The following is a 24615-nucleotide window of genomic DNA, read 5'->3' on the forward strand; positions in this document are numbered from 1 at the left end:
TCCAGAAAGTCATTGTAAACCACATGATCCAAAAATGTTTATTGAGACCTGTCCGGTGCGAGTATGTGCCAGGCCTGGGAGAGAACTCTGCTGAAAAGCAAGGCCCTAACTCAAGGAGTCTGCTCTCCACGAGGCAAGACAGAAAATAAAAATATAGAGAGATGCTGGAAGTGTCGCTCAGTGATAGGACACTAGCCTAGCACAGTCCAGGCCCCGGGTCGAATCCCCAACACTGCAAAGAAGCAAAACAAAAATGACTACTAGTGAGACCTGGCCATGTGAATGGTGGTTGATGCTGCCTATAACTGGAGCCCAGGACTTCTTTATCTCCACCAAAACAGTCTTCTTGAGGCATGTTCTTTTCTCTTTCCCTGGGGATTGAGCCCAAGGCCTTTCAAGTGTAAGGCAAGTGCTCTACCACTGAGCTATACCTGCTACCCCCAGACCACGTTCTAATCTAAGGGACTAAACTGCTAAAATCAAAGCTGCCTCACAGGCAAAGTCACACAAGATGAAAAAAAAAAAAAGGAAAATCTAGACTTAGAAATATTCTAAAGCCTCTAATCCCTAATCCCAGCAGCTCAGGAGAGTGGGGCTGGAAGATGGCAAATTGAAAGCCAACATCAGCAACTTATCATGGCCCTAAATAACTTAGAGAAGCCCTGTCTCTAAATAAAATACTAAAAAGGGCTAGGATGTGGTTAAGTGCCCCTGGGTTCAATCCCTGGTACAAGGAGAAGGAGGGGGAGGGAGAAAAGGAGGGGGAGGAGGAGAGAAATGTTTGTTTTGTGAAGAAAAATAGGACTTTGATTATTTTCTGTTGATCACCTACTAAATTATGCTTTATCTATATTGTCTTCTATGTAGGTGTGATTGTCTTCAGTTTATACAAGCATAATCTGAGCTCCAAAGTGATCAAACAAGTTGTTTTAGAGCACACAGTTCTAGGAAACAGATGATCAGGTTTTGAATCCTAACTATCTGGGACCCACGACAGTGTTCTATTCCACTACAGAACACATCTCCTGGGTCCCCAGACTGTGTCTTCAAAACCAGGGAACCAACCCTAATCCAGCAGTTCCAGAGTGAGTCAGGGAGCAGATTTCCAGCTGGGTTTGTAACTGTGCAGGGACTTCCTGTAGCTGGCAAGTTGTTTGTATGCCCTGGTTGTTACTTAATTCCTCAAACCTAAACCACACATGGCAGCACACACCTGTAATCTCAGCAACTTACTAAGACCTTGTCTCAAAAATTTTTAAAAAAACACAGCCAGGTGCAGTGGCGCATGCCTGTAATCCCAGCGACTTTGGAGGCTGAGGCAGGAGGATTGCAAATTCAAAGCCAGCCTCAGGAATGGTGAGGCACTAAGCAACTCAGTGAGATCCTGTCTCTAAATAAAATACAAAAAAAGGCTGGGGATGTGGCTCACTGGCAAAGCTACCCTGAGTTCAATCTCCACAACCCCCCCCCCCACCAAAAAAGATTCCTCAAACCCTATACTGCCATGTCTTCATAAATTTCACAATACCACAAACCTAGGAGGTGGAGCAAGGTGCCAGCTTTAGTGCAGCTCACATCTGAAGTGCCACAGTGGGCCCTCAGGGGAAGTGACAGATGGGAGTTCAATTTTCAGAGACACAGTTAGCCAGTGCTTTCACTAAGGAGGCTCCGTTGCTATTCTAGTGCTGTGTGCTGGTGTGTGTGTGTATAGTTCTCACACCCAGAACAACACAAAGAGGCTAATTCTCATGTCCTTTTATCCAAAGAGACTTCCTGTACATGGAATTTGGAACATGAGGATCCAAATGGTGAGGGTCCAAATGGGCCTGGAATTCTTTGAAAGCAATTGTGTTGTGATGCCTTTTTCATGCCACCTGTCTGCCAAGTGGGTCTCCTGTTCAAGCCTGTACACCCCAGGGTTCAGGGACTGCGCCACCTCCCCCAGCAGCCACTCTGTCCAAGTCTGTCTTCCCCTAGTCTCTACCCTGTGAAATCAGTTAATCCATTTCCCAGAAGACTACACAGTACACTTCCAACCTCTTCTACATGAGGGCCAAATAGTTACTGTAAGCTTCTACTTTTTTAAAAAATATTTATTTATTTTTTAGTTGTACACAATACCTTTATTTTGTTTATTTATTTTTATGTGGTGCTGAGGATCAAACTCAGGGCCTCACACCCACTAGGCAAGTGCTCTATCACTGAACCACAACCCCAGCCCCTATAAGCTTCTATGAATATTTCTATTAACAGAGCCTATAGCCACAGCTTTGTCTTTTGTTTTTATTTTGCAGTGCTGGGGATGGGGCGCAGGACCTCGTGCATGCCTGGCAGCACTGTCCCACTGCTCTATATGCAGCTCACTATTACGATTATTAGAAATTCCATTGTGCTCTCAGACATTGCAGATGGTGGCTGGACAATGGGAACAGCTCAGTGGGTATAGAAGTGAAGCTCTGGGAAACACACCTAAACTTCGTTCCTCCTCCATGCATCCGTGCTCAGGGCTGCACCTCACTGATGCCCCTCTCGAAGAAAACACCACCCACAGTGACAGCAGAAGCATCAAGTTTGCCTTCTGATGGCTCAGGCCAGGTCATGCCACACCTATCTTTAGAAACTTTTAATGAGGGCTGGTGGTAAAACTCAGTGGTGGAGTGCTTGCTTCAAGTGAGAAGGACCCTTGTTTTGATTCCCCAATACTGAAAAAAAAAAATGAAATTTAAAACTTTTTTTTTTTTTTAACCATGCTGGGTTTGAACCCAGGGACTCACATATGTGAGGCAAGTGCTCCACTCTTGAGCTATGTTCCCAGCCCTTTTTTTTTTTAATTTTTTTTTTTTTTTTTTTTTTTTAGTTGTAGATGGGCACAATACCTTTATTTGTTTCTTTATTTTTATGTGGTGCTGGGGATCAAACCCAGTGCCTCACATATGCTCCGCAAGCACTCTACCACTGATCCATATCGCCTGCCCCTTTCCAGTCCTTTTTATTTATTTTGTGACACGGTCTTGCTAAGTTGCCTAGGTTGGCCTCCAATTTGCAATCCTTCTGCTTCAGCCTCCCAAGCAGTTGGAATTACAGGTGTGTGTTATATGCCTGACTTAAAAAGAAAACCTTTGGGGCTGGGGATGTGGCTCAAGCGGTATCTCGCTCGCCTGGCATGCGTGCGGCCCGGGTTCGATCCTCAGCAGCACCGCATGCCAACAAGGATGTTGTGTCCGCCAAGAACTAAAAAAAATAAATGTTGAAAATTCTCTCTCTCTATCTCTCTCTCCTCTCTCACTCTCTCTTTAAAAAAAAAAAAAAAAAGAAAACCTTTAATGAGGTTCCTTGTTTCCAGCAGAAATAAGTTCATACCTCTTCACCTGTCATTTAAGATCCCCTCCCAGGTGGCCTCTGTTCACACTTCTAGCTCATCTCTCAGGAGACCCTAGCTCATCTCTCAGGAGACCCTCTCCAGGGGCCCCCCACCATTCCATACATGTCACTCCCTGGATTTGCCCTGGCCCCTTCCATGCTCTCCCAGGTGAGGGGACCTTGCCTAACTCTTCACTGACTAATCCTGTTTATCTTTCAAAACCTGTGACATTCAAGGCATTGTGAGAAGTTCTTCCTTTGAAATTGCTTTTTTCCCCTATGAATATTAGTATTTAAAAAAACATTTATCGTGCATTATAATTGCACACAATACTGGGATTCAGTGTTACATATTCATTTAGCATTCTCTCTTTCTACAATTATTCGGCAGTTAGCATATTCCGCTAACATTGCGTAACAGGTAAGTTACAGAAGGAGGTCTGGGTCTTGGTCTTTTCTGTGACTTCCTTTCTAAATACACACACACGCGCACACACATACACACACTACCCCCACCACATAGCACAAGGCTGAGAACACTGAGAATGCTCTATAAAGAAACATTTTTGGCCTGAATGAATGGCCTAAAGGACTGTTCCTTTCAACAATTATGGCCCAATAAATTATACTGGCCTTGCCTCCTGGAGGGAAAGGCCACACCAAGGCTCCCACAGATGGGGAAACTGCTCTGTCTGCCAAAATCCAGATGCAGGGCAGCCTTGGCCCTGTTTGGCTGTCTACCTGAATCTGGGTTTAACAACTTGGCCTGCAGTTTTACAGCCTGAATCACCAAGCGCAGCACAACAGCATGAGTCCTTTGTCCACATGCTGGTGCCAGGTGTTGAGGGAACTGGCTGTGGTGACTTCCCCAACTGGAGGAGACCTGCCAGGTGGGGGAGTGGTGATGATACCCCAGGCTGTGAGGCCAGGGGACTTGTCTGTAAATGAAATAATCATCTGAACCCTGAACAAGAAAAAAGTCATAGTCAGGTACCATGGCAGGAACCTGAAGTCCCAGTAACTCAGGAGGCTGAGGCAGGAGCATTGTGTGAGTCCTGGAGTTTGGAGCCAGCCTGAGCAGCCTAGAAAGACTCTGTCTCTTAAAAAGAAAAGAAAAAGAAAAAAGTGATAAAAGGTTTTGTGACACAAGGACCCTGGCTGGGTGCTGCAGCAAGATTTGTGCTGGGTTGGAGGTTGAGGTGGGAGTCGGGCCTTGAATGGCCTTTGGGGTTATAACTGGATTGGACATAGTTGAGAGAGAAAGCCTAGACTCAGTTAGATTTTATTTCCATAGCTGTAAGCATTGTGTGATTCTAAGAAGAGTGTAAGAATTCATCAAATTTAAGACTTTGGAGTTGGGACTACATATTTTAAGAGCCAAAGAAATACAGTATCCAAACAAGCAATAGGAGGGTTGAAGAGTCCTGTAAGTAGAGGTTAGAAGGGTCTCCGGCTCTGGAAGCTTTCATTCCCTTTTTGGGTTATGAAGTCATTGGTACAGTAACTGTAAATATAGTTCATGGCCATAATGTGCTTGTTATGGTTTAATAACCAGTTTTAAAAAAATGACTTACAGCATTTGCAGATTTCAGTGGTATAAATACACCTACCATGTATTCAGACTACCCAGAATGTACAGTTGGTAAGTGTTGCCTAACAGGCACATGCAAGCCTGTTCAAGCTGGCTCAGCACACTTCAGGGTTTTGTTGTTCTTCTAGTTGGGGTCTCACTTCTTTGCCCAGGCTGGTCTCAAACTGATGGACATATGACCCTCACACCTCAGTTTCCTGAGTAGCTGGAACTTAACCCAGCTGGTTCTGTACCCTCTGATTCCCTGTAGCCTGTCGAGGTCACCAGCAAGAATAGCGTTAGCAGCCCACTTCTCTGGTAGGTTTGCACCTAAAGTAAGTCAGTGAGGCAAACTCAAAATGTGTACAGTGGTACACACCTGTGATCCTGGCACTCTCAGGAGGCTGAGGCTGGAGGATCACAAGTTCTAGGCCAGCCTCAGCAATTTGGGGAGACCCTGTCCCAAAATAAAATTAAAAGTCTAGGGGCTAGGGTTGTGGCTCAGTGATATAGCTCTCACCTAGCATGCATGAGGCACTGGGTTCGATCCTCAGCACCACATAAATGTAAAATAAAGATATTGTGTCCACCTAAAACTTTAAAAATTGATTTTTTTTTTCAAAAAAGTCTAGAGATGATAGCCGGATGTGGTGGCGCACGCCTATAATCCCAGAGTCTCAGGAGGTTGAGGCAGGAGGATCGTGAGTTCAAAGCCAGCCTCAGCAATGGCAAGGCACTAAGCATCTCAGTGAAACCCTGTCTCTAAGTGAAGTATTAAAAAAGGCTGGGAATATGGCTCAATGGTCTAGTGCCCCTGAGTTCAATCCCAGGTACAAAAAAATGGCTGGGGGGAGGGGAGGGGAGGGGGGATAGTAGAGGATAGGAAAGGTAGCAGAATACAACAGTTACTAATATGGTTATGTAAAAATGTGGATGTGTAACCAATGTGATTCTGCAATCTGTATTTGGGGTAAAAATGGGAGTTCATAACCCACTTGACTCTAATGTATGAAATATGATATGTCAAGAACTTTGTAATGTTTTGAACAACCAATAAAAAAAAATAGCTGTGAAAAAAAAAATGGCTGGAGATGTAGCTTAGTGGTAGAATACCTGCCTAGCATGAGTAAGGCTCTGGATTCAAGGCCCAGTACTGAAAAAAAAAAAAAAGAAAGAAAGAAAGAACCCCAAAAATGAGAATATAATAATTCCCTAAAATGGTTAAGTATCATTTTTTCTTTTTGTTTTTATTTTTTGGAATATTGGAGTTGAACCCAAAGTCAATGATGAGAAAAGTGCTCTATCACACTCAGAAATCTAAATATCTCTTAAACCTGGTACAATGTAGAATTTTTTTTTAAAGAGAGAGAGAATTTTAATATTTAATTTTTTTTTTAGTTTATTGGCGGACACAACATCTTTGTTTTGTATGTGGTGCTGAGTATCGAACCCTGGCCTCACGCATGCCAGGCGAGCACGCCACCGCTTGAGCCACATCCTCAGCCCCTACAATGTAGAATTAATCATGAAAATTTTAAAAGAAGAAAACTCAGAACATTAATATCCTTGTGTTAAGATATGTCTGCATAGGGCTGGGGTTGTGGCTCAGGCACTGGGTTCTGTCCTCAGCACCATATAAAAATAAATAAATAAAGATCTTGTGTCCATCTACAACTAAAAAAAAAATAATAATTAAAAAGGTATGTCTACATACATACTTGGTATTTTAGGTACATACAGTGTTTCAAAGAATCTGGCCTGTTAGTGTAACAGGTCAGCTTATAATTTCTGTTTCAAATGTGCTGTCAAGCTCTTCCTCCACCTCTGCCCTTTGCTGCCCTATCAGACTGAAAGCCATTAGCTGAGTGCAGTGGTTTGGAAGTGTCTGCCAAAGGCCCATGTATTGAGGGCGTGGCATTACTAGGCAGTGGGGAACCTTTAAGAGGTGGGGCCTAGTGGAAGAAAGTTAAGTGGCTGGGTATGATCTTGAAGAAGAACTGAGACCCTGGCCCTTTCCCATCTCTCTCTGCTTCCAGGTCACCATGAGGTGAACAAACCTCTGCCACATGCTCCAGCTATGATATATTGTCTGATAAAGGCCTACAGCAACAGGGCCAAGCAACCATGGACTGAAACAATGAGCCAAGATAAACCTTTTCTCCTTTTAAGCTTATTTATCTCAGGTATTTGTCAAAATCTAACACTGAGGCAAAGCAAAGCAGAAACAGTTGATTCTCATTAATTTTGGATTCCATATTTGCAAATTCTCATACTTGCTAAAATTCATTTGTAACCCCAAATCAATGCTAATAACTTGCCTTTTGAGGTCCTTCACCAACAAGAGCATTATAGTAAAAAAAACCTGAGTCAACCGACCCAGCTGAAAGAAATGGTTTCTCTTCCTGTTTCAGCTCTCACTCTATGAAGAGATGTTTTTTGTAATATTTAAAATTGTTTTAGTTGCAGATGGACCCATACCTATATTTTATTTATTTATTTGTATGTGGTGCTGAGAATCGAACCCAGTGCCTCACACGAGCTAGGCTAGCGCTCTGCCACTGAGCCACAGCCCCACCCCCAAAGAGATGTTCTTTCCAGTCTGTTTAGTGCCATGTTTTTCATATTTTTGTCCTCTTCCTTTGTTATTTTGGTGTTCAGAATGGGCCTACAGGTAGTGCTTGAAGTGCTGTCTACTGTTCCTCAGTGCAAGAGGCTATGATGTGGTGGCGCACGCCATCCAGCAGCTCAGGAGCCTGAGGCAGGAAGATTCTGAGTTCAAAGCCAGCTCCAGCACTGAGGTGCTAAGCAACTTAGTGAGACCCTATCTCTACATAAAATATAAAAAAGGCCTGGGGATGTGGCGCTGTGGTTAAACACCCCTGGGTTCAATCTCTGGTACAAAAAAAAAAGGACTTTGGTCTTTGGTCAGGCATTAGCTGTTGAGCTGTCAAATCATAAATCAACAATGTGTATTATCAAGGTGCCTTTAAACAAATATGCATAAAAAGGTTATGTTTTAATCAACTGACACAAACATTGTGACTCTAAGGAACCTAACCCTGTATGTCCTGGGGGCAATGATTCAGTATTCACTCATTCAGTGTACCTCAAATAATGAGAATCCACTGTATCTTCATAAAGAAAGAAAAGGGCTTCCACGGCTCAGAGCAGGGTATCAGATCTCAAGCAGGGTGAGAGGGGATCCAAGAGAGGATGGCTCAGTAGGGAGTCATGGTTCAATCAGGGAATGGAGGGTGGCAAACCTGGAGGGAGATTAATTACACACATGGATATTGATGAGATTACCAAGTGTGATAAGAGCAAGAGGGGCCGACATCATGGCTCACATCTATAATCCCAGTAAGTCAGGAAGATGAAGCAGGAGGCGCAAAAAAAAAAAAAAAAAAAAAAGGCTGGTGATGTAGCTCAGTGGTAGAGCACTTGCCCAACATGCCCAAAGCCCTGAGTTCAATCTCCAGCACCACAAAAAAATATAAATAAATAAAAAGGGCTGGGGTTATAGCTACTGAGTGGTGGAGCACCCCTGGTTTCACTTACCAGTACCCCATCACCACCACCACACAAGAGGAAGAGGAAGAAGAAAGCTGGAGTGTAGCTCAGAGGTAAAGCTCATGCTTAGCACATGGAGGGCCTGAGTTTGATTTCCAGCACTGGAGGAGGAGGAAACGCGGTGGAGAAACACAGAATTGCTGCTGAAGTATTTCTGCCGAGATGCATAACCTCAACCTAATCATTAGACTCAGACATACCCAAACCAAGGAATATTCTGCAAAATAATTGGCCTGTAACCTTCAAAAATATCAAGGCCATAAGGCTGAGGAACCATTTCAGACTGAAAAAGAATAAAGGGACATTACCCCTGAATGTGGTTGTGAACTGGATCTGTCTGCTATAGTGGACACGGTTAGGACTAGCTGAGTACTTACTGGGATCAACATATCAGTGTTATCTGTAAGGGGCCGGAGAACAACAGAGGAAGAGACCACCAAGAGACCGTCTCATGCAACAGCAAAAGGGGTTTATTGAAGATCCAGCCCACTGGGGCTCTGTGCTCACTCAAGAAGGGAGAGCGGCCCAGAGCCCCGAGCAGGGGTTAAGCAGTGCTTAAGTACACTTTTTGGGGAGGGCGGGAGCTTTGCATACATCAGAGCAAATCATCATGAGGCACAGGAAAATCAAACAACAACTCTCAAACATGATTAGTACATTCATTGGTGGGAACAGGACGGGCGGGGGTGATAGGTCAGTCCTAAAGCGGGGTATTACATTCAAACTGATTGGTTTAGGCCCTGAGGTGCCTATGTGCTGAGCTGCACTTGGTCCAAGTGGTTAAGCAACTAAGTGGTCAGGGGGGATTCCTACACATATCTAATGGGCAGTCCCGGGAATTGTCTTTACAGCTACAGGAATTTCAGGCTTTGAGTGTAGCTTAGAAACTTAACAATACCTGGTCCTTTACATTTTTAACTTCAGTTTCTTTTACTCTTTCATTATCAACTGCTTTCAATGGCCATGTTACATATATAGGAGAATGTCCTTGTTTTTATGGAAACAGAGGCGGTAGAGCATTAGGTTGGCAACTTACTCTCAAACACTTAGGTAAAGAGTTCTTTGTACCATACTTCCAACATTTCTATAAGTTTGTGTTTGTTTCAAAAATCCTGTAGGTAAGTAATTGACACAGATTTGTGGTTTTTAAGCAAAAGCCTTACTAACTTTTTTTATACGGCAGTGAAACATTTAAGAGAAATTAGGTTCACCGTTGTCTATATGTTTAATTTATTAGATTTATAAATTTTACTTAGGTACTTTGGAGGGTCTGTCAGACAACTGAAGTATTTTAAAAGGAAATAGATTATATTACATTTATAAATGTACTCTTAAATGGTTGAAGATATTTAACTGAATGTGTAAATGGGACCAAATTTTATTTTAAAACTTTAAAGTAATTGCTGAAATTATCTAGACCTATAAATAGAATAGGGTTTTCAACTGAATTTAAAAGTCTACTGAGTAGCTGGGCATGGGGGTGCATACCTGTAATCCTAGGATCACAAGAGGCAAGAGGATCACAAATTTGAGGTCAATCTCAGCAATTTAGTGTGAGGCCCAAAGCAATTCAGCAAGACCCTGTCTCAAAATAAATAATAAAAAGGTCTAGGAATGTGACTCAGTGTTTGAGCACCCTGGGTTCAATCCTTGGTACAAAAAAAAAAAAAAAAAAAAAAAGAGCCTACGGAATATTGAACCCAGAATATTTTTTTTTTCTGGATAATAGAGATTCAACAATTGACTTAACATTGTCACACACACTGCTAACTTTGCACTTAGAACAAAGAAGAAACATAAAACAAAATCTCAGATTTGCTAAAGAGATCATAACTAATTAGTACCAGAAGATGAATACACAAGGGAAAATGTTGAGAGCCACAGCCGAGTCGGAATGGCCCCTGGAATTTTGCCAGAAGCAATGGTTGAGAGGTGACCAGTGAACCATTAAGATGATGATAATTAAGTTAAGCTGTGTATAATTGCTGTGACTGGATGATGCTGGATGGCAAACAGGCTGTGTATTCAATTGTATATAGACCCCTGCTGTCCGGCAATAGGGTGGCTCCTGCTACTTTGGAGTTCTCATGGAGTTCCAATTGAGTTCGCCAGGAGCCTGGTGAGGGGTGTGTGGTGTTCCTGGGAGGGCCGCTTGGGTGGCCTTTGGGGGGGCAGTTCAGAAATAAAGTTTGTTCCTGCTTGAGTGGCTCATGATTTGTGCCCAGCCAGACTGTGGCAGGAAAATAACAAATTATCATGGCAGGTGTCCAACACTGAGATTATATGGCATATTTTGTGTATAACACCAAATGCAGTGCTGATCAAGAGAAAATAAAAATTAAACAAAATTAAAAATAAAAACAAGGGCTGAGGCTGTAGCTCAGTGGTAAAGTGCTTGCCTCACATGTGTGAGGCACTGGGTTCAATCCTCAGCACCACATAAAGATACTGTGTGCTCATCTACAAATAAATAATTTTTAAAAAAAAGAGGAAAATAAATAAAGCAAAGTAATATTTAGTTTTAATAGGATGGGACTAAGTATATTATAAAGACAAAGCTTGAACTTTCAGAGACTTAACACATAAAAGTTTGTGTCATTTTCATTCAAAGTTAAATGCAGATCAAAGCAGATACTTGCCATGGGGTGACTCAGGGATTCAGCATCTTTCATGATTTACCTCCACTGTCTCTGACCATTGCTTCCAGGATTACTGTAACAGAGGGGAAAAAGAGCAGAGAACTCATACCTGAGTTCGAATGCCTCAGGCGGTACGTGCCACTCAAAGCTCATTGGCAAAACATCATGTCACAAAAGGCAAGTGTAGGCCTCCGGTCTGACTAGGAAAGACAAGATGAAAAGCCAGCCTCTACCTCAGAGCAAAGCCTGTCCAAGGAAGGGACATGACCCTTGTCCTTGGAAAGACCCACAGAGCACTCCTAGGCACATACCCACCCTGCTGAGTTGTTTATCTACAAATAACAGGAGAGATCTGCTGCACCAGGTGTCCCTCACTCAGTCAGGCTAGGTGGGGATCCATAGCAGCCCCCTAGCAGCCAACAATCAGCATGAGACAGGGAAAATACCTGGGATGCCAGATGACCCTCCCAGTAGTTTATGGTGGTTGATAACATGTTGGGAAACCATGTAGTTCAGCATGAACACCCCTCTTGGTTTAAACCAATCAGTTCAAATGAATACCCCTTTTGTACTGACCAATCACCCTTACCCAACTTGTTCCCACCAGTGAATGTGCTAATTATGTTTTAGAGTTGTTATTTGATTTTCCCGTGGTGTGTGATGATTTGCTAAGAGATGCTATGATGTATGTGGCGGTCCCTGCCTTCTCCAAAGAATGTATAAAACTGCTGCAAACCCTGGGCTCGGGGCCTCTCAGGGTCACCAGTTGCTGTGTGTGCGCATGGAGGACTGAGCTAGCTCGCAATAAACACCTCTTAGCTGTTTACATCTATCTTGGTCTCTGGTGGTCTTTTGGGGGTCCCGAATTCGAGCATAACAAAGAGAACAAAGTCTGTTCTGTATTCCAATCACATATTTGGAAAGACAAGAATAATTAAAAACCTAGGATTTGGATGGCTATATGGAGCACACCTGTAAACCCAGTAACTCCAGAGACTGAAGCAGGAAGATTGCAAGTTCAAGGCCAGCCTCAGCAACTTATCCAGGCACTTAGCAACTCAGGGAGACCCTGTCTCTAAATAAAATACAAAATAGGGCTGGGATGTAACTTAGTGGCTGAGTACCCCTGAGTTCAATCCCCAGGACAAAAACAAAAACAAAAAAAAGATGAGTTTCCTCTTGATTGGAGGTATCCAAAGAGTGGCAGGCCAGTAATTTGTCCAGGATCTGTTAGGAAAGATTCAAGCTTCAGAGAGTGGTCAGACTAAATGAAGGATATGGAAAATAAGTCTAAGGACATTTCCCCTAAGCTTTTTTTCTTTTTTAAAATATTTTTTTAGTTGTCAGTGGACCTTTATTTTACTTATTTATATGCAGTGCTGAGAATGGAACCCAATGCTTCACAAAAGCCGGGCAAGTGCTCTACCACTGAGCTACAACCCCAGCCCCTACCCTAAGCTTCTGTCATTTAAAATCTCAGGACTCAGCCAGAGCAAAGGAACACAAAAGGAATTTTCACCTGCTGGCACCTGACTCCGCCCACCCTAAAGGATCACCTGACCCAATACAATAAGCCCCAGGAAATTCCCTGTTTACATTCCTGTCCCACCCTAATGGATCAGCAGGACCCCAATACAATGAACCCCAGGAATTGCCCTCCTGTCCCACCCTAAAGGAAGCTTATGTAAACCCAGACCCTGGCTTCAGCCCATCGTTATTTTCTGCCCCCAAAATGAGCCATGCCAGGGTTCCACCAATTGACTCCACCACTAAATCCTGAATAAAGTAATAAACATGCTGATCCAAGGTTTGCTTCCCATTCCCGCCTTCATCTTGTGTGTGTCATTTGTCCTTACACCAGACTGTTAGGAACCTTTCACCAAGATTATGCTGTATTCTAAGTGTATTAGAAAATAAATTGATGTAGAAAGGAATGTGAGCCCTAAAGGAAAGGAAGAGTTGGCCATGGTCACTATCAGAGTTTGCTTGCAGAGTGACCCTTTTTTCTTTTTTTTTTTTTTTTAGTTGTAGATGGACACAATACCTTTACTTTATTTATTTGTATGTGGTGCTGAGGATTGAACCCAATACCTCACATGTGCATGGCAAGCATAGCCATAGCCCCCCAGTCCCTGCAGAGTGACTCATGATCTTAGTGGCCCCAGAGGAAAATATGGAACTAAGTACCCCTGAAGAAGTTCTGTTCTGCTTTTCCCAATGTCTCATTGGTAGTGCCTCTTCCTTCCTTCCTTTCTTTTGTTCCTTCTATAATGTACTAGGGATTGAATCCAGGGCCTCACACACACTAGGCAAGCACTTTACCACTGAGCTACCATCCCATCCCCAGTAGCTTCTTTGAGAGTCCATTTGCTGCAGAGCAGGGGATGTGGCTAGGTGATAGAGTGCTTCTCTAGCATACACAGAGCCCTGGGTTCCATCCTCTGCACCAGGGCAGGGGCAGGGGTATCCCATATACTGCATTTTAACAAATAGTGCTGGGGTAATTGGATATCCACATACAAAACAATGAAGCTGGATCCCTAGTTCTCAGGCACCATGTGCAAAAATTAACTCAAAAATGAATCAAAGACCTAAATGTGAAAAACAAAACTTGAAAACTTAGAACAAGTGTAAACCTTTATGACCTTATATCTGGCAATTGTTTCTTAAATATAACATCAAAAGCATAAGCAACAAAAGGAAAATTGTCAAGTGAGAATTCAAAATTAAAAGCATTTGTCCTTCAAGGGACACTCTTAAAAAGTGAAAGACAACTTGGAATGAGAGTGAAAGGGTAAAGTTTCTAAGCTGCAAAGCCTGAATTAAAATGTAAAAGACCAGGTATCGTTAAGTTCCTCTGCTATACACCGAACCTGAAATTCCTGGAGACAGTTAAGACAACGCCCTACTGGCCATTTAGCCTAGGGCCCTGTGCAGTTTGTCATGAAAGCATACAGGGCCCCAACCAATCAGTTTGAATGTGTACCCCGCTTAGGAGTGACCAATCACCCCTGCCCAGCCTGTTCCTGCCAATAAATGTACTAATCAAGTCTAAGAATTATTGTTTGATTTTCCCACAGTGTATGGTGATTTGTTAAAGGAGACTATGATGTGTATAAAGTCCCCGCCCTCCCCAAAAAAAGTGTACTTAAGCACTGCTCAACCCTTGCCCCTTGCCTGGGGCTCTGGGCTGTTCTATCTTCCTGAGTGAGCCTGGAGCCTCAGCACTCGCTGAATCAGGATCCTCAATAAAAATCCCCTTATGCTTATTGCATGAAGCCGGTTTCTTGTGGTCTCTTCCTCGGAAGAGTACTTGCCTCGCATGCACATAGCCCTGAGTTCAATCTCCAACACCACAAAAAAATTTAAAAATAAAAATAAATATAGGCCAAGCTAGGTTTGGTAGCACCGCCTGTAATTCCCAGCTGCTCAGGAAGCTGAGGCAGGAGGATGATCAGTTGTTATGCTCAAATTCGGACCCCCAAAAGACCACCAGAAACCAAGATCGATGTAAGCAGCAAAGAGGTGTTTATTGCGAGCTAGCTCAGTCCTCCATGCGCACACACAGCAACTGGTGATGCTGAGAGCCCCGAGCCCAGGGTTTGCAGCAGTTTTATACACTCTTTGGGGAAGGCAGGGACCCCCACATAGATCATAGCATCTCTTAGCAAATCATCACACACCACGGGAAAATCAAATAACAACTCTAAAACATGATTAGCACATTCACTGGCGGGAACAAGTTGGGTAGGGGTGATTGGTTACTACAAGAGGGGGATTCTTTTGAACTAATTGGTTTAAACCAAGAGGGGTGTTCATGCTGAACTACATGGTTTCCCAACATGTTATCAACCACCATAAACTACTGGGAGGGTCATCTGGCATCCCAGGTATTTTCCCTGTCTCATGCTGATTGTTGGCTGCTAGGGGGTTGCTATGGATCCCCACCTAGCCTGACTGAGTGAGGGACACCTGGTGCAGCAGATCTCTCCTGTTATTTGTAGATAAACAACTCAGCAGGGTGGGTATGTGCCTAGGAGTGCTCTGTGGGTCTTTCCAAGGACAAGGGTCAAGCCCCCTTCCTTGGACAGGCTTTGCTCTGAGGTAGAGGCTGGTTTTTTACAGATCAAAGCCAACCTCAGGAACTTAGCAAGGACCTAACCTAAGCAACTTAGTGAGACCCTGTTTCAAATTAAGAAACAAAGAGTTCTGGGAATGTAGCTCAGTGGTAAAGTGCCCATGGGTTAACTATCTACAACCAAAAAAATAAATAAATAAAAATAATTTAAGAGCCGGGTACAATTGTACACACCTATGATACCAGCTACTTAGGAAGAGGTAAGAAGATCAAAACACTGGTGTTAACTTGAACAACTTACCAAAACCCTATCTTAAAATAAAAAGAGTTGGGGATGTAAATCAGTGCCTGAGAACCTGGGTTTAATTCCCAGTACCATCAGAAAAAAGAGAGAGAGAGAGAGAGAGAGAGAGAGAGAGAGAGCCAGGCTCAATATTTTGTACCTATAATCCCAGATACTAGGGAGGCTAAGACAGGAGGATCACAAATTGAAGGCCAGCCTGAGAAAGAACCTGTCTCAAAAAAAAATAAAAATAAAAACAGGCAAAGGCCAGGCACAGTGGGGCACACCTATAATCCTAGCAACTCAGGAGGCTGAGGCAGGAAGATGGCAAATTCAAGGTCTGCTTCAGCAACTTAACTAAATCCTGTCTCAAAATAAGGGCTGGGATGTATAGCTCACTGGTAGAGGGCCTCTGGATTCAATCCCCAGTTCCAAAAAAAAGGGGGGGGGGGGCAAAGATCTTCTTTAGAGAAGATATATAAATGGTTAATAAGCACATGAAAATATGCTCAACATGGAATCATTAGGGAAATGCTGACCAAAACCACAATGAGGTTCCTCTTCATAACCACTAAGATGACCTTAATCAAAAAGCTGGACAAGGACTGGGTGTAACTCAGTGGTAGAGAGCTTGCCTAGCGGCACAAGATCCTGGGTTCCATCTCCAGTGCTGGGGGGAAAAAAAAAGTTGGACAATAAAGAAGTGTGGATGAGAATGTGGAGAAATTTTGGAACCTTCATACAGCTGGTGGTTATGTAAAACTGTCCAGCCATTTTTGGAAAACAGTTTGGCAGTTCCTCAAAAAGTTAAACATATTGTTACCATAAATGACCCAGCAATTATCTTCTTAGGTGTATACCCAGGAGAAATGAAAGCATATGTCCATACAAAAACTTATACACAAAAGTCCATAGTAACATTATTCATAATAGCCAAAAAGTGGAAGCAATCCAATGCCCATCTACTGATGAATGGATAAACAAAATATGTATGCTCATAAAATGGAATATTATTTGGACATATAAAGGAACGAAGCACTGATGAAAGCAACTTCATGGATGAACCTTGAAAAAATATGGCAAATTAAAGAAGCCAGTTACAAAATGTCATATCATATGATTCCATTTATAGGTAATGTCCTAAATGTACAAGTCTACAAAATGTAGAGCTGAAGGCTTGGGAGGATATGGGGAGTGACAGCTATGGCCATTTTCTCTCTTTTTTAAATTAATTTATTTTTTGTGGTACTAGGCGTGCTTTACCACTAAGCCACACCCCCAACCATTTTTATTTTTTATTTTGAGATGGGATCTTCCCAAGTTGTTGAGGCTGGTCTTGAACTTGCAATCCTCCTGCCTTAGCCTCCAAAATTGCTGGGATTATAGGCATTTGCCAGCACACTCAGTGGCTATTTCCTTTTGGGGATTATAAAAGCACTGTAAGATTATTTTTTGTTTCATTTGCACAACCATGGACATACTATTAAAAATTATACTCTTGACTCTGGTGAATTTTATGGTGTATAAATTATATATAAAATCTGTTATAATAAAAAAATTACAAAACACATACTTGATAAAAAGACTTACATTCAAAATACATAAAGAACTGTTAAGCTGACAATAAAAACAAACAACTCATTGCAAAAATGGGCAAAGATGCATTCCTACAGTGCTTGCTAGAACCATTTTAAAATGGTTTGAGGCCTTGCCCTGTCCTATCCAGAGCAAGGTAATAGAAATTTCAGAGAATTGAAAAAAAAGGGGGGGGGGAGGCAAAAGACCTAAATAGACATTTCTATCAAAGAAGATATAGAAATATCAAATAAGTACATGAAAAGATTCCTGATATCACATATTATTAAGGAATTGCAAATTAAAACAACTACACACCTATCACAATGGATAAACTCCAAAGAATTGACAATATCAAGTGCTAGCAAGGACATAGAACTCTCACACATTGCCAGTAGAAATATAAAATGGTACAGCCACTTTGAAAGACAGGTTGGCAGATTCTTACAAAGCTAAACATAGTCTCTTACCATATGATCCAACATTGTGCTCCTGGGTATTTACCCAAAAGAATCCAACACTTATGTCCGCACAAAAACCTGCACATGAATGTTTATTGTAGCTTTATTCGTAATTGCTAAAAACTGGAGGCAATAAAGATGTATTTCAAAGGTGAAGGGGGTAAACAAACTGATAATCCATACTATGGAATACTATTCAGCTATAAAAAGAAATGAGGTGTCAAGCTACAAAAAGAGAAACTTTAAGTGTATATTGCTTAGTAAGAGAAGTCAGTCAAAGGCAGTACAGACCAATAATTTCAAGTATATGACATTATGGGAAAAAAATTACAAGCAGGAAAAAGATCAATGGTTGCAGGAGCTCATGGGAGGAAGGAAGAAGTAAATACACAGAACACAGGGGAATTTTAGGGAAGCTTAACTGTTCTATGTGACACTATAATGCTGGATACATAACATTATGTGTTTATCAAGATAAACTATAGAAATTGGCTAGGTGCCTATAATCCCAGCTGCTTGAGGCTGAGACAGGAAGGTGGAGAGTTCAAAGCCAGCCTAAGCAACTCAACAAGACCCTGTCTCTAAATAAGATATAAAAAGGGCTAGGGATGTGGCTTAGCGGTAATGCATTTGCCTGGCATGTGCGAGGCACTGGGTTTGATTCTCAGCACTATATACAAATAAAATAAAGGTCTTTCAACAACTGAAAAAAAACATTTAAAAAGGTGGGGGTGCTGGGGATGCGGCTTAGTGGTAAAGCGCCCCTGGATTCAATCCCTGGTTAAAAAAAAAAAATCTATAGAAACTGTACAACATAAAGTGAACTCTAATGTAGACTGTGGGTTTTAGTTAATAATAATAATAATATGCCAATGTTCACCATTTTAAACAAATACACCATGCAAGATGTTAATGATAGGGGAACCTGGGGTCAGGGCACAGGCTCACTCACCATACTATCTCCTTGGTTTAAACTTTCCAAAAAAAAAGTCTGTTAATTAAGAAACAAACTAAGGGGCTGGGGTTGTGGCTCAGTGTTAGAGCGCTTGACTGGCACAAGTGAGGCACTGAGTTTGATCCTCAGCACCACATAAACACTTGTCCATCTACAACTAAAAAAAAAAAAAATTTTAAAACTAACAAAAAAAGGACACAGCAATAGAAGGAGATTTTAAAAAATACCTAAAATTGGGGTTAGGGGTATAGCTCAGTAGTGTTTACCTAGCAAGCACAAGGCCCTGGGTTCAATCTCCAGCTCTGCATAAAGAAAAAGAAAGGAAAAAAAAAATCTTTAAAAATACGCAAGACAATAACACAAATCACAAATCAGGCAGAAGGATTATGAGCAAATGTTACACTCCTTAAATAAATAATTTTTAATATTTATTTTTTAGTTTTAGGTGGATACAATATCTTTATTTTATTTTTATGTGGTGCTGAGGATCGAACCCAGGGTCTTGCACATGCAAGGCGGTAGAGCAGCTCTACCACTGAGCCACAACCCCGGCCCCTTTTTTTTTTTTTTTTTTTTAAAGAGAGAGGAGAGAGAGAGAGAGAGAGAGAGAATTTTTAATATTTATTTTTTAGTTCTCGGCGGACACAACATCTTTGTTTGTATGTGGTGCTGAGGATCGAACCCGGGCCGCACGCATGCCAGGCGAGCGCGCCACCGCTTGAGCCACATCCCCAGCCCAACCCCAGCCCCTTAAATAAATAATTTTAAAAAGTGCTTGCCAACTGTGATGTGTCCTCTCCTGCCAAGGACAAACTGTCATGACACTTTGTCTCCTCATTTCTCCTCCAACATTCAGAACAAGACCAGTGATGTTGTCAATGCCACCACTGCAGACATTGGACATTCTCATGATATCCATTGGAGACCACTGCTCTCACCGGGGAGAAGTGTCCTCCACTTCCATTCCCAACTGTAAGTGTTACAACACATTGTTGTGTCACCAAGACACGTATTCCTTTTTGGTAAGTGTCCACTTAGAAGATGAGCAGAGATGTAGCGGACATCGTGGGCAAATTCTTTGGGAGAATCAACTCCATTTCCATCTGAGGGAGTCGGGTATCCCTGACTCGCAGGAATAAACCAGAAAATGCTGTTCACATAGATCAAACAGAGAAAAAAGCAATAAGTACACACAGCACAGGTGAACTAGGGGATATAAGTAGCAGTTGTCTGTCCAGCTCTTTTGAAATCATTCAGGAGGGCCCATCCAAATCACTTGGCCCCATCTGGGGTCAGGGCAGCTCATGGGAAAGGAGGGACACAGCACAGCCCGAGGATGGGGACTTAGCCCAGGCAGCGGGAGCTGTATTTCAGGCAGAGGGAATGGAGCCCGGTCTATCTTAGGATTTGCAAGGACTGCCCAGTATCTGTCCTCTGCTGCTGCTAGATGGCCCCCCTAGTTTTCATTTCTCTGTCCTGGGGTTGGAGAGGTGGGCGTGTGACCGCTAGGGGCCCTTCTAACTTGACACTCTGGTGACAGGTTGGCACAGGAATGAGAAAGATAAAAGATTAGACGTTGAGTGACACCAGTGAAAACACCACTTCTGACTTATCAAAGTGAGTGACCATGGAGACAAAGGAGCCTAAGAGGCCATCAGGTTCAGGAGGGAGTATAATTGAGCAGCTGATCTAGTGCACGTGGCCTCATAGAAGAAGCAGCTTGAGTTCAAGGTGAACATGACAATTTTTTGGTACTGGAGATTGAACTCAGTGGCACTCAATCACTGAGCCACATCCCCCAGCCCTATTTTGTATTTTAGTTAGAGAGGTTGTGAAAAACCAGCCTCTATCTCAGAGCAAAGCCTGTCCAAGAAAGGGACATGACCTTTGTCCTTGGAAAAACCTACAGAGCACTCCTAGGCATATTCCCACCCTGCTAAGTTGTTTATCTACAAATAACAGGAGAGATCTGCTGCCCCAGGTGTCCTGACTCAGTCAGGCTAGGTGGGAATCCATAGCAGCCCCCTAGCAGCCAACAATCAGCATGAGACAGGGAAATACCTGGGATGCCAGATGACCCTCCCAGTGGTTTATGGTGGTTGATAACATATTGGGAAACCATGTAGTTCAGCATGAACACCCCTCTTGGCTCAAACCAATCAGTTCAAACCAATACCCCTTTTGTTCTGACCAATCACCCCTACCCAACTTGTTCCCACCAGTGAATGTGCTAATCATGTTTTAGAGTTGTTATTTGATTTTCCCGCGGTGTATGATGATTTGCTATGATGTATGTGAAGTCCCTGCCCTCTCCAAAAATGTATAAAAATGCTGCAAACCCTGGGCTCGGGGCCTCTCAGCGTCACCAGTTGCTGTGTGTGCACGCGGAGGACCGAGCTAGCTCGCAATAAACACCTCTTTGCTGCTTACATTGATCTTGGGTCTCTGGTGATCTTTGGGGGTCCTGAATTCGAGCATAACAGTTGCTTAGCACCTCACTGTTGCTGAGGCTGGCATTGAACTCACGAGCCTCCTGTCTCAGCCTCCTGGGGCGCTGGGATTACAGGCCGGCAACATTGCACCTGGCTACATATGGTCCTTTATATAAGCCTAACTTATGGATGCATTAAATATGGACCACATGGCTGGGGGTGTGTCCTGGTGGTAGAGCAGCATTTGCATACCACACAAGGCTCTGGGTTTCACCCCCAGTATAGCAAAAAAAAAAAAGGGGGGGGGATGGTGGTGGTGGCGGATTTCACGCAGGTTAGGTTTGTGTAAAATATGTGATAACGATGTGCATATATTTTCAACCATTGTGTTAAGAGAAATTTATTGCTTTGGGGCATTTCATTTATAAAGTTCATGGAAATGGATGTCAGCTATTTATTTATAAAAACTCATGCATACTTGAAATGCAAAAGGTGCTAAATAGTACCTCACTCTAGGGGGGTGCCAGGCAGGTTCAGTTACATTACAAACAACCCCAACCACAGTGGTTTATGACAACAAAGGTTTTATTTCTCACTCTGTCTATCAGGAGTTGGCTGGGACCACTATGTCATGTCTCCTCATCCTGGGACCCAGGCTGGGGAAGCAGCTGTCATCTCAAACACTGCCAGTCACTGTGGCAAAGGGAAAGAGACCTCAGAAGGGTCTTGCATATGTGATGAAATGCTTCAGCCCAGGCACACACAGTGTGCTCTTCCCTCCGAATCCATGGGGAATTGGTTGCAGGACTTCTGTGGATACCAAAATTCAGGATGCTCAAATCCCTTATATAAAATGACATAGTATTTACATATAACATACACTTTTCATCATGTATAGTTTAAATCATTTCTAGTTTACTTATAATAGCTAATTCAGCATAAGTGCCATGTAAATAGTTGTTATATTATATTGTTTAGGGAATAATGACAAGAAAATTAGTTCATAAGTGTTTAGTACAAATGCAATTTTTTGTTATTAAGTATTTCACTTAGAATTGGTTGAATCCACAAATGCAGAACCTATGGATAGGGAGGGCCAACAGAACTTCTGCTCAGACCTCATTGGCCAGAATGAATGACACAGCTCCACCCAACCACAAGGGGACCAAAAATAAACTTCTACCACATACTAGGAAGGCAGAAAGTTGGAAGCATTAGGTGATCGTGCCTATGACTACCATAAACTGGTTGTGCCAACCGGTATTCAGACAACTGCCCAAAGATTCCATTAATCAGAGCTCAGCCGGCAGCCCCCCATGCGGTTGTCACTCTGTCCCTGAGAAGTAAGTTACTTTCTGATACAGCATGGAAGAAACAGTTACCTATGTATAGAGACAAATAATGAAACAGAATGGTTGTGACCAGGCCTTGTGCTGCACACCTGTAATCCCTGCAACTCAGGAGGCTGAGGCGGGAGAGTTGTAAATTGAAGGCCAGCCTCAGCAACTTAGCGAAAACCTGTCTCAAAGTAAAAATATAAGAGAACTGAAGTTATAGCTCAGGGATAGAGCCTTCCAGCTTCAATCCTGAGTATCAGAAAACAAAAACAAAAATAGTCACACATGTGTGAGACCCCGGGTTTAAACCCTAGCACCACAAAACAACAACAATACAAAAAACCACTTAGTCACTAACTTTGAGATCTAAAGTTTGAAAATTCCCTCCAAACTCTCTGAAAGAATATTGGAAGTTTCTCTACAGGGCTTCAGTGAAATTGATGGTACAGTAGCTTTCTTCTTCTCTCCAATGTCTTCTGAAGCAGGCGTTAAGCGGAAGGCAGGCTCCTCTTGTCACCTTTTGTTGGCATTTATCCTTTTGAGCATTTTGTTCCTTGATGGTAACAGCTCAGTGAGCACACCAAAGATGGATGTGAGTCATTCCCAGTGTTCCCACTTTGGTGTTCACACAGGAGTAAGTTCAGTGAGGAAGAGCTTTATTCCCCTGCTGTCAACACACTGGTGATCCCTGCCTCCCTGACTCACGGCCCTGAAGTCCCAGGTGTCATGTGCCTGTGGTTTCCTGGTCTGGTGCCCTTCTTCATTCTCTTTCATCTGCCCAGAAAAATCTGTTCCTGTTTTCAACTGTCCATCTCAAATGGACACTCACATGGCCTCTCTACCTCTCTTTAAATATCCATGGTACTTGGTACATTTCTCACTTGGTGACATGAGAGTCCTGTGTAGCCTGTGGTCTCTGCTTCTAGGCTTTGTGCACACTGAACACAGGATCTGTGTCATCCTTCACCCTGGCTCCCTCCAGAGGTGCTGGGTATGTTATTTGTTGAATTCCACTAAGTTATATCTATCTTTGCTTTCTCTTTCTCCCTCTCCCCCTCCCACTCCCCTGACCTCCTCCTCTTCCTTCTTTTTAAGTTTTCATTTTTTGGTACTGGGGATTGAACCCAGGGGTGCGTACCCATGAGCCACATCCTTAGCCCTTTTATTTTTCATTATGAGACAGGGTCTCAATAAGTTGCTTAGGGTCTCACTAAATTACTAAGGATGGCCTTGAACTTGCAATCCTCCTGCCTCAGCCTCCCAAATTGCTGCAACAACAGCTGCATCCAGCTCTTGACTTTCTTCTTGATTCCCCTTTGAAATTTTGGCTTTACTCTTCACTCTTCTGGACTTTACTCTGAGGAGCTGGGATTACAGGGATGCACCAAGGTATCCAGCTGTGACTGTTTTATTTACTAGTTACTTGTTGGTTTGGGGCATTGACAAAGTCACCAGCTAAAGTTGGCCAGAGGACCTGAACCTCTCACAAGGGCCCCTAAAGTTCTTCTAACTAAATCATTCAGGAGGCAAAGACCAAAGCTGTGGGTACCTAGAAGGTGTGTAGCCAGGAACCCCAGGTCCCCTGACACTATGGCCAACTGCTGTGACTATCACCAGAGAGCTGGGGGACACACCACAGGCCTTGGTTCACCCCTACACAGCACAGGAAAACAGGTTGTTAGCCCTTGTGGCTGGCCCTGCTAGCCTCTGCAGCACAGAAAAAGAAGTGCCTCGCAGTTTCAGCAGTGCTTATCCCCAGAAGGAAGGCCACCCTCCTAGTTTCTCCTCGTAAAACAACTCTCTACACCTAGGGGAAGTGGCCAGACCAAAAAGTGTCTGTACCCTCTCCAAAAAACAGATCAAAATCCCTTCTCAATCTAAATAAAGTAATTTAACAAGTTTTCACTTAATTTAGAGAGAGGATTTGCATCCAATTCAACAACCTACCTGCCAAAGAGAAGCTTTATGGAAAGTAAAGCAGAGTTATGAACCTCTCAGCAAACTTGTTCATAATGGAAATTACAAATCAGCAGTAACACTTTAATTATGAAATATATTTTATAAGAAAGATTTCTCCTTGCATGTTTAGAGATACTTTGTGTTCCATAACATAAAACACTAATCCTGGGCTAATCTGAAACAAGTATATCATATGGAATAATGGAATGTTACTTTTTCCTGGTGGGTCTAAGCGTTCACCTGGGCCCTGATCCTAATCTTTCTGAGTAACTGGATTTGCAAATCATAAAAATCTAATGCCTGTACGCAGAGGAAGGTCATGGTGGCCTTACCTTGAGGTGAGTACAAAAGGGATGCAACGGAATAGGAATCACCACGACCCAGACCCCAAGCGCA

The sequence above is a fragment of the Urocitellus parryii genome, chromosome 5 (genome assembly GCF_045843805.1).
Source record: "Urocitellus parryii isolate mUroPar1 chromosome 5, mUroPar1.hap1, whole genome shotgun sequence".
NCBI lineage: Eukaryota > Metazoa > Chordata > Mammalia > Rodentia > Sciuridae > Urocitellus > Urocitellus parryii.